At 31.6% G+C, this 16,128-nt stretch overlaps 1 protein-coding gene across 1 annotated transcript in view; it reads left to right on the top strand.

The window, feature by feature from the left end:
• The first annotated feature begins 2,869 nt into the window (after positions 1-2,869).
• LOC106667885 (insulin-like growth factor-binding protein 7) overlaps positions 2,870-16,128 on the top strand; it is a 184,009-nt gene continuing 170,750 nt past the window's right edge. Inside the window, exon 1 of the mRNA XM_014396126.2 lies at positions 2,870-3,156. The gene's annotated coding sequence lies outside the window, so the exon portion shown is untranslated. The remainder of the gene's footprint in view (positions 3,157-16,128) is intronic.

Below are 16,128 nucleotides of genomic sequence, written 5' to 3'. Positions count from 1 at the left end.
ATTTTCGTGTGTGTATATTTTTGCGTTACTAGGGAGTGCGCATGGATCGGATTAGGTTAACTTGGGTTTAGATTCGGGTAACGTTACGAGGTTAGGGTAGGGGACAGGTTAAATAAGTTAGGCAATGTTTGGGTTAGGGATTGATTAGGTTAAATGGGGTTGGGGTTAGGCAATGTTAGTAAATAGGACTAAAGTTAAATGATTATCCATGATTCAATGTTTCTACGAGAAGTGAGTGCAATATTTTTATTTAAAATTTTTTAAAACCATTACAACATATATAATGTAATATAACAATATATATATACACACTTGTATATAGTATATACTTTTAGATCCTTATTGTAGAAAAATTATTTTGGTCAGAAAATATAGTAGCGTTTTATATATGTTTATATATAATATATATTTTTCTGCAGTAAGGATCTAAAAGTATATACTATATATAAGTGTGTATATATATGTATATATATTTTTTTTTGTAGAATCGATGTTTTTTTGATAGTTGATAGAAAACGATATATANTATGAACTATAAACATTGATTGATTGAACTGTAAACACAAACAACAAAATAACTTCTGAGGGGGCGTCGGTGGCCGCAACGGTTTAGGCGTTGACACGGCGCTCATCACTGTAAGGTAAAGGTCCCGGGTTCGAATCCTGCGGCTCTGCATTCGAACCGGACATACTTCCAAATGGGCTTTTTTCCAATAACACCGGCAGCCAGGTTGATATATAATAAAAAAAAACTTCAATTAAACAATTGCTAAACAATTTTAATATGTCTATCCTTTTTGATTAGTTATGTCGAACACCTTTTGGCTTCTCGCCATCTGCAGAGGTTGGTCTATAATAGTCTACTTATTTATTATTTGAATCTATCACGTTTCATTTTTGAAAAAATTTATTAATAACAATGTTTCAAAAAAGTTACGGTGTTAGTTTAGCTACATACAGCTATTTACGTGCAGTTTGATCGCTTTCTGCAGAAGTTGCCAGTCAGTTGCCATCTTCGGAGGTTGGTCTTACTAATTATTTATTATTATTATTATTATTATTATTAATTTTTAAGGGCGTTTTAACGGCTAAGGTCATTTCACGCCCTAACATCCAAACCTTCTATCTTAGGTTAGCTATATCTCTTCTGAATGCTATAAAGCTTTGACTCCAAACATTCACTCGTTATCTAATTTATTCTATTGCCATCCAAGCTTTAATTTTTCTTTAAAAATTCTTAATTCGGAAGGCCAAATGTATACAAAATTCCCATTTTAAATTCCATAAAATTTAATAAAATTATGAAATTTATTTCTGTTTCTTTTTTTAATTAGAATTGTGAATTTTTGTTCCATAATTTAAAAATTCCCCGTAGGCTTGTATGGCTAATAATAATAATAATGGAGTCAGACCAGCAACAGTCTCAGCATGAGTATAGGCTCATCCTTATCCTTTTATTCTTCCATTCAAATATGATAACTAATTCTACATAACAATAATAAGAAACAAAACACAATAGCATTTCTTTTTCTTTACTTTTTTTTTTTTAGGGAGCTATTTTTCTTATTTAAATTGCGATTTTGGGCATTGCAGTTTATTCCCCCGCAATTTATATTTTCTTCCATTTCATTTTTCTGCTCCGGCAGCCTCAAAAACCTTTGAAAAAAGAAATCTTGCACGCACAACTTTTATTCAAACATTAGCAGGCATTCAATGGTATAACAAATTGGGAAAAGGCCTAAATCTCAAATTATTTATTATTTGGATAAAAGTAAGGCAAATTAATTCCTGTCATATAGTACAGTTAAACGTCCAATTGTCGTTTTACAATACATTTTGAATACTAGAATCGATTAAAAAATTATAGGTCTAACGGGATTCGACCCCAGATCCACAAGCGTTGCAAACAGGAGTCGGACGACTTAACACTTGGCTCTACGGTCCCATAAATGTTTGAATTTTTATTCAATATTCAAATTTTATAAAGCATTAAACATGATTAATTAAAATAAGTATGGTGCATAATTTGACCGTACCCTGTTTTAAAAAATATTAGTAGAACTGGCTTGTAATTTTTACATATTTTTAATTTAGTAAAAATTGTATCATGGTTCCGATGAAGAGGATGAAAAATATTAAGGAAAGATGTTAAAGTTCGATAAGTAAACTGAGTGTTATTTTTCTAAATGGCCTTATCCCTTATCGTTTGTTAATATAAAATTTGAATTTGTTAGTATAAAATTAGAATTGTTAAAAATAAAATTTGTAGGCTGATAATTAATCATATCGGAAATAATGTTTTCTAACGTAAATTAATTATATTATACATATCCATATATGTTTATCGGTCATGATTGACCATAACTTTATTTCAATTAATCTAAGGTTTTGGTTGAGATGAAAAAGTGAATGGCACGAGCGGGATTCGAACCCACGGCCTTTGGCTTAATACGCCGCTGCTGTAACCACTTGAGCTATCCGCGACTTTGATAGCCGAAGGTCGTGGTTCGAATCCCTCTCATGACACTAACTTTTCATCTCAACCAAGAAACAAACCTTAGACAAAATGAATAATTGATTGAAGTAAATGAATCATATTAAGTAAATATTTTCATATTACATGTGGTATGGGTACGACTGTCTATTTGCCATATCGAAAGTCAGAATCTAAATAAAAGTAGTGCGTGTTTTCAGTGTAACAAATAGACAGTTTTCCATTTTGTGAAGATACAATGAATTTTTCCCCATAGATAATTTTCTACTGAAGAGGGAAATAGAGCAGAAAAACAAATCTTTTTATTGCGATTAACCGAACAAACCGTCAAGGGTCCTCGAGACCGACGTGCGGCCAGATATCGAAATTGGAGTGTCCCGTTGAAGCAATAGACGGGGCGGGTTTTCGGTATATTGCGGGGGTCTGGGACGCATCCCCGTTAAATAGGGGTGGGAAAACTGAGGCCGGCCGAGGAGGGAGCGGCGTTGGGCGGCAGCTCAGTCACCTTGTGAACTCTGCTGAAAGAGCAACCCCTGTGCACCATCGGCACCACGCACAGATCGCGCGACGAGAGAATTAAAGAAAAACGCAAATTTGTCATTCCGAAGTTTTATCATATATCGGCTCAATTTTCGGATTGTCCGCCTCATCAACCAGCCTAGGTTTGTTGATTTCTTTTGAGGATTTGTCTTTTTATTAGAGGTATTCTAGGATATATAAACCTATTCTGATCTTCCTTGATGTAAAACACTTTTCGCGTTTTTAAAGTTACTTACATTAAATTTAAAAAATGATTAAAAGTAAATCATGTGTAGACAGTACTAAAACTGTGTTAGTTTGGTTCACATGCCAAATTTTAATCCTAAATTTTTTACATATGAGTAACAAGATGTTCATTTTTTAAACTATTAAAAGTTCCATTTTATAAAGAATTTTCTTTATACATAAATTTACATTTGCTTTTTAATTTTAAACCACAAATCAAAGTCTTTTAAGTCGTGTGCGAGAGTGGTTAAGTTGCCAAATTGTATTCCAAGGTTCTAAAACTTCTTCCAGAGTTTTAAAACTAATAATAATAAAGTACTGAAATCGTCACTTTATGAGTTTCCTTCAAATATAAATATTTAGGGAATCTTTATATTAAACGGCAATCCAAAATCCCGTAGGCAGTATAAGAAAGTGGTCAAGTTGCCAAGTTTTATTCCTAATTTGTTGGAGCCGTGAGGAGCGGTCAAGAATGAGGTAGTTTAGAAAAACACCTTTTTCATTTTTATTTGCCCCACCCCCTGACGTTTCGACCTTTATTCGGGTCATCTTCAGGGCCTGGGTAAATTACAAAACATTTTCTGGAATGGAAAATCCCCATTCTCGTCTTCCTTTGAGTTAAATAAAACCGCCTATGATCAAAGAAATTTTCCCAGATTTACCGCGTCCCCCACCTTGTCACAATACTGTAAAAACAGCAGAATACAATTTCACGTTTCACAACACTTTCACACAAAACCAATATGACACCAAGAGAGTAGCATCACACTTTATGTGAGTATGAAATACTTGGTTCAAAATTTATATTTACATCTCAAATTTTTTTTTCAATCATCATATTTTTGTAATTTACCCAGGCCCTGAAGATGACGCGAATAAAGGTCGAAACGTCGGCAAAAAATGAAAAATGTGTTTTTCTAAACTACCTCAATCTTCACCGCTCCTGACGACTTCAACAAATTATAAAACAACAGGTCACTACAAAACACATTTTTATTCCTAAGTTGTAAAACTTCCTTCTTAAATTTTTCAAATATAAATACTAAAGTACTGAAATTAACACATTTATAAATCAATTCCTTAACATATTTGTGTTTAGGAAATCGTAATCAATGACAACGAAGAGTTAAGTGTGTCGCATTCATATCGCCAAGTTTTATTTTTAAATTTTAAACTACGATTAGCAGATAACTAATATACGATATTTTTTTAATATTTCGTGTTTTCTTAAGATGTAAATTTTCAATGACAATTTAAATTTCAAACAGTATGGAAGGGTAGTCCATTGGGCTCAGATATGTTAAACTATGAGTAGCATATAAACATAAACAAGCTACTATGACGTACAGAAAATTTTTAACTATTACAATTTAAAAGTTATTAAGCGATTCCTTTAAACATCAATAATTCAATTTTTCCTGAAAAATACGTGTAGCTTTTGGTAAAGACAATTTCAATATTTTTTTCAAAAGGAACACTAATAACATTGGTTTTAAATCAGTTCGTTTTTAAAAACTATTTTCAGTTTAAAATTAAGGTTTAACCATATCAGACAAAAATAATTTAATATAAAATCGTATTTACAAAAAGTGAAAAGTTCACTATCTTTAAATAAACCATCAAATAATTTTCGACAGAAGTATTTTTAAAAATTTCCATTAAATTGAAATTTTAATCAATAAAAAATAAATTGGATTTATTTTCTTCTACGTATGGAAAAGGATTGAATAAATATTTATAGTTGATCAAATTTTCACTGTTTATCTATATATCGATAAATTATACTTTCGTCATGTAATGAGTATAATATAATTTAAATTCATTTCATAAAATTAATAACCTCATCACGTAATTTATTAATCAAACAGTTTGATACCGCAGTTCAGGCTTGTTTTTTCATCGCTTACAGGTGCTCCGTGTAGAGATTCGTCATTGTTTGTCCTGACGATATTGCCACAAAAAATTATCAGATTTGTTTTTATATTTTAACGTCGAAAAACAATAGTTATTTCATTTATACGACTTAGAAATGTGTTACTTTTTTATTACTATACCTTATAAACCAATGGTGTCGAATGTTAAAGGCTAAAAATTGTTTGTAAAACACTTCTGTTAAATGTTATATACAACCTAGAAAAAGATTTATATCATTGCAAAATATTTTGTTTATTAATTTCACATATTTTCTATTCTACTCTTTCTATAAACAAAGTTTTATTATAACACGATTATAGTTTGTTGAGATAAAATACTTTTAATCTATGTCGTACATTGCGAGATCATAAAAAGATGAATTTTGTTTAAAAAAAATATTTTGTCGTTTATTACTCATTTATGAAGTTTAATACCATAAGGAGCATTAAATCTATATTAAATGTTTATATTGAGATAAAAAATTGATGCTTTAATACACTTTAACAGTGACCTGCTTTAAAACTTATGGTATTAACAATCATTACTTATTACTTTTGAAAGATTTGTTTGCACATAAAGCTTTTATTTTATAATATTACTTTCATGTCTGAAATGTAATTTTCGAATATGACAATAGTAAAGAAACATCATTTTATTTAAAATTTGACTGACTGAATTAATTTTTATTTCATATTGTTTCGTTTTTATACAAATATTCTAGTATATACAGGCTTCTGAAGATGAATTAATTTGAGTATGTTGGCTTTATTAGAAAAAATATTATTCTAGATGATCCGATGTTTATTTTGTTGGGTTTTGTTTGTTTACTCGAATTGTACACGGTAATGTAAACTGTTCATTTACGGTTAATAATTTAAATTTTTATCCTTTCCTTCTTTTGCAAAGCGTTCTGTAAATAAATTCTTTTTAGGCAGAAAACTTTGTAGATCCAAGAACGGTGGTAGAAAGAGACGTCACTTTTTAGTCAGTTCTCAGTTGCTCCCAAGTCGCCAGTACGCACGAACTACCTTCTGCTCTCGTCCTCACAGCTGCTCTCTCGTCGTGCGTATTGGTGACTTGAGAGAAACTGACAAAAGAGTGCACACGGAACATTCGTGAGTAGTGACTTGAAGGCAACTGACTAAAAAGCGATGCCTTTTTCTCACTTCAGTCCGTTCTTAAATTTATTAAATTTTGGCTTAAACCGTTACATATGTCATGCTTCCCCAGAAAAGGAAGAAAAAAAAATATAAAAACTTAACTATTCAGAAATCGTGAGATGCGGTCTGGTGTGACGTAGGTTTCAGAAAAACATTTTCTTTATAGTGCCAACGTTTCGATCATTATTGAGATACTCTTCAGGGCCTGGGATTTACAAACATTGTTTAAATTTAACAAATACATGTGGGATGTGGAAAAAAGTTAATTTATACAATGCAAAAAATATATTTTTTATAGTCAATCAAAGTATTTCTACTCACTCAAAGTGTATGTTTTCTGCGTAAGTGTGCCATTTTTGCGTGTCGTGTTGAGAGCCCTGAAGATGATCTCAAAAAAGATCGAAACGTTGGCACGATAAAGAAAATGTTTTTCTGATATCTACATCACATCATACCGCATCTCACGATTTCTGAATAATCATCTACTAACGGTCACTAATTACCATAGTGTACAATACTACTACTACAATATGTATTACAATTACACCACACATAAAAACTTAAATTATTCATCGTAAATGAAAAATGTTTACATTGGCGTAAACACAAAGAATTTTTTACAATCTCGCAAATTCACAATAGAAGCCTAGATATCACATTAAATGCTAAATATCATTCATTTACGAGAAAACCTCCGCGCTGTTTAGAATGTATTTAAAACAAAACTATGACAGTTTTTGATGATAAAAAAAAGCCTTCCTTACTAAAAAAAAACTGCTTAAGAAGATCAATATTAAACATTAAAGCCGACGATAATATTTTTGTGTGTAAATAATAAGGGAAAAACCGCAAGTTCTTAAAGTTAGAAGAATAATATAAAAAAGACATAAAGAGGAAATGCGTTGACATGAGAACATTTTCTTACAGTTTAATAAAAAAGTGAAAAATTTATCTCCATATGAAAACTTCTCCCCTTGCCTGACTTTGCAGCTACTCACTTTAAAGTTTGTTTCTTTTTTTAAAAATAAATAAACTACATACTCCAATACAAATTTTCATAAACAATATCATTTGTAAATTAGTTAATAAATTACTAATTTTTTTACGCATTGTTATTTAATTGTTTTAAAACATAAGTTATTCGGAGATCGTGAGATGCGGTCTGGTGTGAAGTAGGTTTTAGAAAACATTTATCGTGCCAACATTTCGATCTTTATTGAGATCATCTTCAGGGCTCAAAGTGTTTGTTTTCTGTGTAGATGTGCCATTCTTGTCTGTCGTGTTGAGAGTGGGCACGACATAATCATTTTAAACATAAATAAACTACATACTCCAATATAAATTTTTATAAACAATACCATATCTAAATTAGTTAATAAATGAGTATTAATTTTTTTACGCATTGCTATTTAATTGTTTTAGAACATAAACCTGGAAAACAATAAAATCTTATTGTTTAAATAATGTTATACATAAACTCGCATAGAGTCAAGAATTGTACATTTAATTAATTAATGCATATTAAATCAATTAAAAATGGTCATTAAAAATAATTTGAACAGTACCCTGATTAGCAGCGTAATAATAATAAAAATCGGTAAATATTTTTGAATTTCATTATAACTTGGTACAGGCAATACCCGCGTCAATCATTTTAGTGAAGATCTCTCATTCATTCTGAAAAATTTCTCATAAATCAACTTGGACTTTTTAGAAATGTAAAGTTTTAGTCACTTAGCAATGAGTTTTATTTTTAAACAGGGCCAAAAGTATTTTTAAATCCGTAGATTAATTAACTGTTGTTAAATTGAAGTTGGTTGAAATTTTCTTCAAATGTACACGAGAACACTTGTTTATGTCACATTGTTCTGTATGAAAAGTAATCCAGGAATTGATTAGAAATTTTCTTCTTGAGGATTTATTCAAATAAAACTGCATTTGTATAAAAAGAAGCATAAATATTTAATTTCTTTTTAATAGCCCTCGTTGATTTCGTTACACATGTAAATTTATCATTTAACCATTGTTAAATTGGAATTGCAACGTACTTGTGAAAATGGGAGGAATTTTTTGTAGTGTATGTATTCAAATAAAATACATGTTGAAATAAAATCTTCGTTATTTTTGATAAATATCCATCAAACTAATATAAAACCTGAAAGGCTTAGTAAATTTTCACTTAATTCTTTTTGTGAAATGATAGTTTAAAATACAGCGTTATAGACATTAAATTTTCTATTTCTTTTGAATTTTATTTGATATAAAAAACATTAAAGTTAATTTGTCTTTAGAATTTTTATTTTTTTATCTAAGAATTGTGTATATTTATACATTGATAGAATGAGCTTGTTTCTAGGTTTGAATGCATTAGTTTTATTTACGACTGTAAATAGTGGAAAACAGGCAGAAAATTTTCGGTCACGTTCAAAAAACTTATTTTTTCTCCAAATTTAACAAAAATAAATGGTACAGACATACCAACTATATCATTTAAATTGTAAATAAATTCAAAATCCGTAAATACACATTTGTTCTATTGTTCTCTGAGCTTTCTAATCTGCTATCTCAAAAAATAAACAATTCATATTTTGCTGCTTGATAGTAATAGGTAAATATTTCGTTTCTAAGAATCCAGTATTACTTTATCCTTTTAAAATAACGTAATTTCAGACAAAAGCATGGCGTCAAACTTGATTACCAACGTGATCGCTGCTATTACAAAATAATTTTTTTTAGCTACACCAAGTCAATATTTGACCGAGTGGGCGTTTTATTTGCACATGACGAAAACCGATCCTAATTCGACCGTTTTGATTTTAGACCGGGCGCTAACATTAAAATAAACGTAATCTGAGGGATTAATCATTAAACAATTTCAAAGGTGTGAATTGACGAAAAACTTCTCTAAGTAGTTTGTGGGCAATTCTGATTAGTAGGCACTTAAATTAATTCACGGTTTCTCTTGTAACGTCAGTGGTCGGACTGAGAAAACCGTTTAGAAACAAACTTTGTACATTAATATTCTCAATTCGGTTGAATGCTTGTGTGCCGGTGTATTCTACCACGTTAAAGCCAAAATAATAACTTTGGTTATTGAATTTAACAAATACTTCGTTAAATAAAAATACATATTTGTTTTGTTACGAAGATTTTGTTCAAGGTTGTTAAGTCTTTAAAATAAGGTTGATGTTAAAAACTTTTCCATTAAGAAACTGTTTTATTAAAGTCGGGTTTTTATTAGACGGCAAAAACTGATAAAAATATGTGTTTATCCTCTTTAACTATCATCCTAGCTTATTTTAACAGATAGCCTAAGGTTATCTTGATGAAAAATTTAACAGGAAGGTAGCGGGGAAAATACAGTTTTTTGTTTCGAATGTGAATGTAAGATATTTAGAACGATACATGGATATGAAGATGAATATATAGAGAAGTGATGGGAGGAGAGAGAGGGAGAGACTGAATGAATGTAGTTTTATTTTTAAAAAATTGCAAATTTAGGTTGCTAACGACAAGTGTGTGTGTGAGATAGAGAAACAAGTGAGAGGAGAGAAAAAGAGAGGTGAGAGAGAGAGAAAGTGAAAAAGGAGAGGAGATAAAAGAGGGAGAGATAGATAGATAGATAGAGATAGATAGAGATAGATAGAGATAGATAGATAGTGATAGAGAGAAACAGAGAGAGAGAGAGAGAGAGAGAGAGAGAGAGAGAGAGAGAGAGAGAGAGAGAGAGAGAGAGAGAGAGAGAGAGAGAGAGAGACAAGAGATTGATTGATTGATTATCGCTTTTTTTAACAATCGCTCCAGGTGGTCTAGGACCACTCTTACACCTAAAGTGAAATTACACTAACATGATTTTATAAGCTCTACTGAATCTACTGTACACAACAAAGATGAACAAATTAATTATCTCTTACAAGCTATATACTTGTTTACAGTGGATTAACACATACAAAATAAAAAGTAATTATTAAATACGATAATAGCAAACCTAACTTCTATCAGGAGAAGAAAAAAAAATGACAATAGACATTTGTAAGGGTTTAACATTATAAACTTAACTGACAGTTGTAAAGATACATTAGCAACATCTTAACATGACAATCTTGGTACTTAATTGCGGAAAAAGATAGGGGAAATATTAATATTACAGTTTAATATTTTTACACATAGTTTGATGTTTACTCTACTTAGTCCACTATACACAACAAAGTTGAAAAAATTAATTATCTCTTAAAAAATTATATACTTACTTACAGTGGATTAAGATATTCAAAATAAAAAGAAATCTTTAAATAATAACAAACCTAACTTCTATCAGAAGAAAAAAATAACAATAGAGACCGAGAGAAAGAGGGAAAGAGAGAGAAGTGAGGGGAGAGAGAGAGGGAGGGAGAGAGAGAGAGAGAGAGAGAGAGAGGGAGAGAGAGAGTGAGACTGAATGAATAAATGAATGATTATCGTTTTATTTGAGAAAAAGCTAATTTAGGTCGCACACAACGACACGAGTGTGTGTATGTGTGTGTGCGTGTGTATATGTGAGAGAGTGTGGGTTTGGGTGAGAGAGATGTAAATGTTGTACATAATAAAATAAGAAGTCAGTTTTAATGATTTTCACGTCAAACCCATTGGACCAACTTATATAAAAATTATGTAATACATACAGAATGAAAAAGAACGCACTTTAAAATATAATTATGCCTTACATAATTGAAGAAATTATTGCTAATATCGGACAGCAATGGTTTGTGTATAGATAATCATTAAGAAGTTTAGAAATGCAATGGGTTTTAGAGAACGGAAAGTTATGAGTGTGAAAGAACATTTTAAAGAAGAAAGGGGTTAATAAGAACGATTATTATTGGCCTTGTAGTCATACCCCCCCATTCATTGAGATTCTAATTTCCTTTCGCAAAATGTGACGGGTCACAAAGGTCAAAAGTTTGCGATTTAATTCCAGAACATGGAGTTAAGTACGAAACATGTTTTTTTGGTAAGTCGCGCCCCGACACGAAGATTAGAAGGTTAAACGGCGAGATCTGCAAATTTAATAAACTACTTTGCCTAAGCGTAAAATGGTTTAACCTCGCTGATTTTGCTAACGGTTAATAAAATTTTGCTTAAGCTTATTTTGCTTTAAAAAAGAGAGAAAAGGTAGAAAGAGATTTTTATAAATTATAAAATAGAAATTATATCATGCTAACTTAAGTAAAGTCTTCGCGCCTACCACCGTCCTCCCTAAACTATAAGTTCTGAACTTACGTAATTATCATTTTCTCTTACATAGAAAGGTTGATGTTAATCTACGGACTTTAAATTGATCAGCGGGCAGATCGCTGAAGAAGGCGTTTCGTAACTGGCCGCCCTAATCCAAAGTGGTACAGGATTTAGGCTTTTGCCAGCTTTGAAGTTGAATCCTCTTGGAGTAAGATATCGGTCAAATCCCCGTGAATTTTGCACACAAGTCTTAAATCAATTAATGACAGCCGGTGGATGTCGGAGTAAGAAATACCCTGATATTAAAAGGTTTTGGCGTTTTCCTTGTTTTATTATCCTCGACGAGCTTCTCGGTGAAGAGAGAACTTCGTTTTTTCTTTACGATAAGAACATCACTGAATATGGAAGTGGCCGTAAAAAAGATGTGCCGACCGTGTTATTTCAAAGGCTGCCCTTATACGGCGCAATTTTCCCCAAGCTCTTCCCAAGTCGATAATGTCAGGAAATAGTTCAAACAGCCTCGTCATTACAAATGATCAAAAATTGCTTACGAAGAAAAAGTTCATTTAATTAAAATATATTTGTTAAATAAATATTTATTAATAATGTAAGAATATCCTGCTTTTTTTTAAACTATAAGATCACGCACTTTCATCCTAACTTAAAAATGGAAATATTTTAAATTGTTGAACAAATAGAATTTTATGTCTGGTAAAACCGAGAGAGTCAAGCGTTATTTTGAATAAACCGCTTTACGATAGATTTTCTTTTATAATTCCCGATTTATAACAGCATTCCAGAATCACGATGAGATGTTTCATGTATTTTCCTGTTAGGATTTCTGAATTGATGACCTCATTGTCATTGATATATGTTATTTCTAGTTACGTTGCTTTGTTTTACCTAACCATAAACAATTATACGATCAAAAATTTTGCTGTTTGATCGATTAAAAAATTCTTAACAATAGTTTACATAGCATATTTTGTTATTAAATCCATTAGATTTCGTGGTCCGATTGACCAAATAACTTCTTTCAATTAATTACTCTTTATGTAAGGTATTGGTTGAGATAAAAAATGTCAGTGTCACGAGCGGGATTCGAACCCACGACCTTCGGCTAGATACGCCGCTACTCTACCACTTGAGCTATCGTGACCTCGATCCACTCGGACACTAACTTCCTATCTCAACCCCACCTTTTGAATTTTCCCCCCTTTTTGCCATTTTTCAAATGTCGTGTAATCGGATTGGATTCTCGACGACAAATGAAATGGCCACGGAGAGCTTTAGTGAAGAGATACTTCATTTTGCTTATAAAATCCGTTACCAGATAACTTCTTTCAATTAATTCTCTTTACGTAAGGTATTGGTTGAGATCAAAACCGTAGGTTCGAATCCCGCTCGTAACACTGAATTTTTTATCTCAACCAATACCTTACATAAAGAGTAATTAATTGAAAGAATATTTTGTTATGTTAAAATTTCAAAAATACCCATTTTCATTTGTCAAATAGAAATTCAGCAATTTTTAATTTTGCCAATTCGCCAAATAGAATTGCATCGAAAGAAACAGTGTAGGAAAACCCGGCCAAACACTAGGAGAGGCAATGTATAAAACATAACTGTACTATTTAGGTGAACCATATATAACCTGTAACTGTATTATTTAGGTGAACCATATCTAAAATACTTTTACGTAATTGCTCTTCTATTGATTTATATTATTTTAATTAGGGCACATACAGTGAACTCAGATGAAACACTGAGGAAATAAATGTTCACATTATTTCGCTTATGAACTTTTAATTACTTCTAGTACACAAATTTCACCAATAACGGTCCTGTTTTGATTATTTAATTTTTAAAATACATGGGAATAAATTTCCTGTGAATCCTGTTTTCTGCGATTTTATTTCTTTGTTTAAGAGTGGTAATTTAAAAAATTACAACTACTATTCAAACAGAACTCTGCGCCTCTATTATAGATAGGATTTAGTCTTAAGGAAAATATGATTGAGACGGAGTGAACGGGGTTTTTAAATATACGTAATAAAAGAAATAAAAACACAATCAAGTGTAATTAATACAAACAGACAATTATATTTACTGAATATAACGACACAAACATTTTGGAAAAACTTTGCTACACCAAAAAACAATATCTCATTTAGAATATTTCGGAATTGGAAGAAAAATAGTAGTCCGTGTGAATAGCTTTCAAGAAGGCCGCCTAGTGAGTTCAGCCTGGAGGTTCCATCATCGTGTATAAAGATAATCCTTTCTCCAATGGCCTGAAGAATTTTTACTAGGTTATCTTTTGGAAGAATTTTAATACTCAGAAGAAGAATCAATCTCTGAATTTCTCTCCTCAATAATGAAGTACTGTTTTTTCTTTCCTGTAAGGCTGTGAGGTCCTGACGACCCTTGGCATATGAGTTGAATTAATGATAAATAACGAATCTGTCTTTAGGATGTAAGAAAGTAACTAGTAATTAATTAATATTTACGTAAGGTATTGGTTGAGATAAAAAAGTCAGTGTCACGAGCGGGATTCGAACCCACGACCTTCGGCTAGATAAGGTGCTGCTCTACGACTTGAGCTATCGTGACTTCGATCCACTCCGACACTAACTTCCATCTCTACCCTCCTTTTTTTAATTTTCCCTCCTTTTTGCCATTTTTCAAATGTCGTGTAATCTTTTCGACTCTCGGCTACAAATGAAATGGCCACAGAGAGCTTTAGTGAAGATATACTTCATTTTATTTATTAAATCCATTATATTTCGCGGTCAGATTGACCAAATAACTTCTTTCACTTAACTACTTTTTACGTGAAGTATTGGTTGAGATAAAAAAGTCAGTGTCACGAGCGGGATTCTAAAAATGGCAAAAAGAAGGAAAATTCGAAAGGTGAATTGAGATGGTAAGTTAGTGTCCCAGTGGATAGAATTCACGATAGCTCAAGTGGTAAAGCAGCGGCGTATTTAGCCTAAGGTCGTGGGTTCGAATCCCGCTCGTGACAGGAGGTCCCATTCGGACCACGAAATTTAATGAATTTAGTAACTGGTAATGGGGAATTAACCGACCTTCACCATTCAGGTGTTGCACCTGGTGTTTTTGCAGAGAATTGTCGATGTTGAGCACTCGCTGACAAAAAGAAGTGTTGGGTGACGTCTTTTATGTTTAGAACCTTTAAGAATTATATTCTTTTACCTGGATTTTTCTCGAAAGGAAAGAGTTTCTCAGTGCATAAATAGGAGCTTTTCCTCCATGAGTGACATCAGATCATTTTTGAGAGCATTTATGTCATCTTTAGTTGCGAGAAGCGAACGTTTAGAACAACTGACAACAACAGTTTTTATTGCGGATAGATGTTGTGGATATGATGAAGAAGTACGATCTCTTTTACGCGAAGCGGACAACAACATAGAAAGAGGAAAGTGGATCCGTTTATCAAACCAGAGTATGGTCGGTGACCTTAACGTAACCACAAAACGAGTTGTGAGTAGGGCAAAACCCACTGACTTAGACCTTGCCCTTTCCGTGTACAAAAATCCTTGCACAAATTATTTTGATAAAAGTTCAATAAATCTTACGAAAAAAAAATCGATCGGCATATACATATAACCACAGAACTAAACGTAAATTACAGAGCCAATCTGATTCCTGCAAGTGAATGCTCGCTGTTAACTCCCACGTAAGAGTGATGATAACAATAAAATTTAAAATAACATCTTGATTCTTTCGACAATGTGAAGATATATTTAAAATTATTATTTTATTATTTATTATTATGATTTGTTTAATAATATGTATCGTTATTTCATCATTTTTAACTCACCCAATTTTAATTTTCATTCTATTTATTAGAATTGAAGTTTTGATTTTGTTTTGGTCCTCCTTTTCTTGTTTGCTGTCACTTAATCCTAGTTGATCAACTCTGGTCTGCCTATTTTTGTTGTTTGCAATCTATACGAATCTGGGCCTGGTTAGTCAAAATTAAAAAAAACTACCAGAAAAAACCATTCCTGGAAAAACAAAATTGGAAAAAGTAAAAAAAACAGATTTTATTGGTCCAAATTGATCACTCTGATGGCTTCGTGTTGCTATTGATGGATGTACCTAATTTTTTTTCGAAACTGTCAAACTTCTTATTGATTTTCTTTAGCAAGTTCTGTGAATCGTGAAATAAACTTGTTACGTAAAATAAGACGTTTTTTCTATATCGCAACTACAGTTCACGCTATCGCACAATTAGGTTTAGACGTCAGAACAAAATAATCTTTGCGGCGGAGTGAACTACCGAAGGCGATACTTTGCCCAACTCTAATTCTCAGCCGTAGTGAATAATGCTGTTTGAATTAAACATGAAAAGGGTGGATTTCTTTTTTTCAACGAGAAGCCAAAAGTAAATTATTCTCAACTTTCTATTTGAACTTGTTTAAAATTAACTTTGAACATTTTCTTGTTTAACCTTAGAATTATGCCGAAAAAATCTTATATTATAAATGAGAGATATACATATAACAAGCAACATAACAAAGTATAATTCTTTTTAAGTTTACATCATAATTAATA

Source organism: Cimex lectularius, unplaced genomic scaffold (genome assembly GCF_000648675.2).
Source record: "Cimex lectularius strain Harlan isolate CLEC.00 unplaced genomic scaffold, Clec_2.1 scaffold232, whole genome shotgun sequence".
Classification (NCBI taxonomy): Eukaryota; Metazoa; Arthropoda; class Insecta; order Hemiptera; family Cimicidae; genus Cimex; species Cimex lectularius.
The sequence above is the reverse complement of the archived record's forward strand: the minus strand, read 5'-3'. Positions and strand labels throughout refer to the sequence as shown.